The sequence below is a fragment of the Alligator sinensis genome, unplaced genomic scaffold (genome assembly GCF_000455745.1).
Source record: "Alligator sinensis unplaced genomic scaffold, ASM45574v1 scaffold609_2, whole genome shotgun sequence".
Classification (NCBI taxonomy): Eukaryota; Metazoa; Chordata; order Crocodylia; family Alligatoridae; genus Alligator; species Alligator sinensis.
Genome location: NW_005842090.1, coordinates 556053 through 560686, shown reverse-complemented (window position 1 = coordinate 560686; position 4634 = coordinate 556053).

Below are 4634 nucleotides of genomic sequence, written 5' to 3'. Positions count from 1 at the left end.
TGCAGGTGGCCCTCCTCTGGAACCTCTCAATGTTGTCCACATCCCTCTTGAAGTGGGGCGCCCAGAACTGGACACAGTACTCCAGCTGCGGCCTGACCAGTGTTGAGTAGAGGGGGAGGATCACCTCCTTGGCCCTACTTGAGATGCACCTGTGGATGCACGATAAGGTCCGGTTAGCCCTGCCGACCGTGACCTAACATTGTCGGCCCATGTTCATCTTGGAGTCAGTGATGACTTCAAGATCCCTTTCTGCCTCTGTGCTCTCAAGAAGGGAGTTTCCCATCTTATAAGTGTGTTGCCGGTTACTACTGCCCAAGTGCAGCACCCTGCACTTGTCCGTATTGAAGCGCATCCTGTTTTTGTCAGCCTACCCTTGCAAGCTATCCAGGTCTTCCTGCAGTCTTTCCCTCCCTACTAGCGTGCCCACCTCACCCCAGATTTTGGTATCATCAGCGAATTTGAACAGGTTGCTTTTCACCCCATCATCCAAATCGCTGATAAAGAAATTGAACAGCGCGGGCCCAAGGACCGAGCCCTGGGAGACACTGCTGCCTGCTTATGGAAGGCTGAGGGTAGCATGGGCTCCCCATTTAAATTGGTACACTTGGGGCTGGTGTCCTACTTGCCCACCTATAGTTATGGGACAGCATGCTCCCTCCTCTACCATTCCATGACTGCACTGAAAATATATGACTCTGAAGAACTGCTTTTCCTGGGGAGTATTCCTTCAGTGTTTTCAGTGGGCTCCTGATTCTTTCTGAGGCCTTCAGGAATGTTTTCAGATAGGAGTAGGATCTATGAAGCTCAACTGTATCATGCACTTCCTGTGCTAGGTTTACTACAAATATATAACAAATATGTCAAGTAGAATACAATTTAAAAGACAAACCAAACAACTTGGCAGGAGTGAGGATGGAGTGACAAAAACCCATGTAATGTTTAAGCAAAAACTAGCTGTCTGTTCAGTCAAAGCTAATGAGCAGCAGTTGCAATGGTCACAATTCACCACCTGCCTCCAAGGTATCACACAGCAGGTTTCTGGAAGAGAGTTTGAGGTAGGATTACAAGTGCTGCCTTACAGATTTTGACCAAGAGCTTCCCTTATCTGTGAGGCCAGAAGGTTAGAAAGTGAAAAGTGCTTGTGGGAGAAGGATATAATCAGCTTATAGTAATCATATAAAAATACACTACACATATAATATCGTACAACTAAAAGTAAGAAAGAGGCTGCCTTGAAGGAAACAAGGAATCTATATAATTGTGAAAAATCTAAAAGTAGTACTATTGGTTGGGTTTTTTTTTTTCATTTCAGGCCCCTCAAATCATGTGTATATCTATTCTTACAACATTTTTGATGGTTAGGAATAAAACTAGGTGAATAACAGCATTTTGTGTAAACAAACTGGAAAAAACTGGTTCAGGTTGAATTGAAAAAAGAAACTGATAATTTTATTTTTTTTGCAGAAACAGAAAAACAGGAAAAACACAAAGGTAGGGAGCTGCAACCACCTCCACACCCGCCCGCGCCCCACAAACAAGCTGCCCGCAGCTCCATCTTGCTGCCAGTGGGTTTGCATTCATCACCCTGGCTGGGCAGTGCCTGCCTCTGCCTCACTGTGGGGGCCTTGATCTGCCCCCTCCACACTCCTTACCTCTCCTACATCCCTTCCCCCCACAAACTTACTAGACAGATGCTACTTTCCAAGTTGCCGGGCTGCATTCCTGGCCACATGCATGCTGTGGCTGAGTGCATGCACATCGCATTTTTCAGTGACATTATTGGCTACAGAGGCCAAAAAAAGCCAATTGCTGATAATGTTAATTTTTCTTTTATTAGTGCTGATCTGATATGTGACTGATATATTGGTGCACCTCTAATAATAACCACTAAAAAAGCTGGTAAACCTACAAGTTATCCATTTGCTTGATTCGTATTCCTGTCAATTTTGAATGAAAAATATCATTTTAAATTAAAAAAAATCAAAATATTAAAATGAACTGTTTGACCATTTTCAGAATAAATAATTTATTTAAAATAATTTAAAATGTTTTGAATTTTTCAAATTTTTACCCTATGTTCCTTTGGCTGAAATTATTTGATGAACTGAAAAAAATCATGAGTTGATCTAGGATTTGATTTTATCGCACTTAAAAAGCACCAGAGGGAATTGTCTTAAAAAAACAATGCAATCTTAACAATGATAAAATAGTTTAGATAAGAAAGTTGAATCTTTCTATTAACTGACATAGATTTATCTTTGTATATGTGGCTCTGTCCATGATGTGTTTGACTGTAGATTTTTAAGATAGATTGCATCTTTCTTTTGGATAATTTTGTTGGTCATGTGCATGAATGATAGAAACAGAAAACAAATTGAATAATGTATTTCTTTTGCCCCAAACTAAATTAGAAAGATGCTGGGAACAGAAACTGATTTGGAGAAAAATGAGAGAAGGAAATGGAAAAGGAAACCAAAATAATTCAGTTGTCCAGTCCTGGACTCTCTGGACATTTTCTCAGAAGATAAATGAGACACATATGGAATTATGTGCTATGCAGAGAACATCCTTTTATGAATCTACAAATTGTGGGGAAAACCCTGTCCCTCCCACACACGTACAAAAAGCAGAGCACTACAATAATCAAAAAGAAGGAAGAAGGTCATATGGTCTCCCTTTTCCTTGATTTGATGAGTATTGCAGTGCTGTATATTTATGGCTGCATGTCTGATTTGCATTCTCCCTTTCTTCATTCCATGTGGAGATACTATATAATTCAGTCCAATAAATAAGCTAAGAAAATATAGTCAAGAGAAGGTCTGAATTATGGACTCATTCAATTAAATATTTTGGACGGCATGATTGCTTTTATGTCTGAAATTGAACAACATCTTAGCAAAAATTAAAACATAAAGAAATGAACTCTGGTAATTGCTTATTAAATCTTCAAACCCCAATGACAATAACAAGTTTAAATTGATTGCTCAATATGTTTAAAATAGACGATGCTGTATAGACAACAAAACCCATCAGTGTAGCTTATAAGTAAACCTTATTGAATGGATAAGTACTGCAGTACTTTCTTACCTCTAGAGAGTTTCAGAGAATTCAATAAGGTTGACTGGAATGGATCAGATTAAATTGTTCAATGGCAAGTGTAACTAATCCCAGTTTGTAGAGATCTCTAGCTCAGTTGAATATTTAGATATAATACAAAAATCCCTATATATGCACATTTTGGTTTTATCTATAGAAAGCCTTTTTGAAGCTCTCCATTTTCTTATTTCTATTAAAAAAAACCATGATTAGTTAATCTGGCCATGTACAAATGTGTAGGCACCTTTCATTCAGTTAGTTATTGAGAGGAAATGCTTCCTCTTCCACTAACACAGACTTCAGCATGTGAGAGTGAGTGCAGGCAGTGGATCAATAATGGCAAAAAGTTAAAGACTTTAAAGTCACTTAGAAGATGCAAAAAGTTGAGGAGAAGACATAAATACAAGGAAGAGGCAGACAAAAATGGATTCTGAGAGTGGAAAATAGTGAGAAGAAGGGGAAGAAGAGAAGAAAGGAGAAAAAGAGGAGAGAAGAGAAAATAATAGATGGGGGCTAGATCAGAGGTGGGCAAAATATGGCCTGGGGACCAGATCTGGCCCACCAAACCTTTCTATCTAGCCTGTGGGGCCCCTAAAAAATTTAGAAAATTAATATTTATTTGCTCCTAGTTGCCTGTGAAAGATGACAGGAGCCAGGGGCAGTAGGACCCAGAGGAAGTTGGTGGCAGGAGTCAGCAGCAAGGCCTTCCTAGTTCTGGCCCCACAACCAGAAATCCCTGTGTAGCAGAGGCTTCTGGCCTGGGACCATGGGACTGCTCCTGCTTCCCTGCACTGGAGCAGGAAATGTGGCCCTCAACATCTTACCAAAACTTGCTAACCGGCCCTCCACCTGAAATAATTGCCTGCCCCTGGGTTAGATTAAACAAGTACCTTGGGGATTTAGGAGCACCAGCCTGATGGCCTTAACCACTTCACTGAACCACAGGGGATTTTTCAAAAAGCCTAACATATTTAGAAATGAGTGCACCACTGGTTTTCAAAGGACTTCAGCTCTTACCTGTATCAGGCATTTTGAAAATCTCCCCCTGATGGGAAGAAGAGTGAAATAGGACAGAGTGAAAGTGAAAGAGATGGAAATATGAGATGATACCAGTTGTGATACAATAACTAAAGACAAGGGAACAAGTTAGACTACTAGACTTATTGACCACATCCACACAAGCATGGATGTTTGGTTCCCTGGGGACAACTACCAGAGGGACACCTTGTGCCACTGCTAGTTGTTCTTGGGGAATGCCTGTGCCGTGCACCCTCTGGTGTACAGCAGGTTACCCCAGGTGGGGTAGGGGGGGCTGAAGTCAGTACTGGGTTGGCCCCAGAAGCCTTACCTGGAATCCTGGAGGCCTTCTGGGGCTGCAGCAGCAGCAAACCTGTTGCTCAGAGCCTGGCTAGCAGCTGGAGTGTGGCTCTGGTTGGCCAGGCTCCAGCTTTGAGCAGTGCACAATGCCCCCTCATGTGCCACTTCACATTTTTTTGGTGCAGGTTTTTTGACTCCTGGATATCCAGGAGCCAACCCTC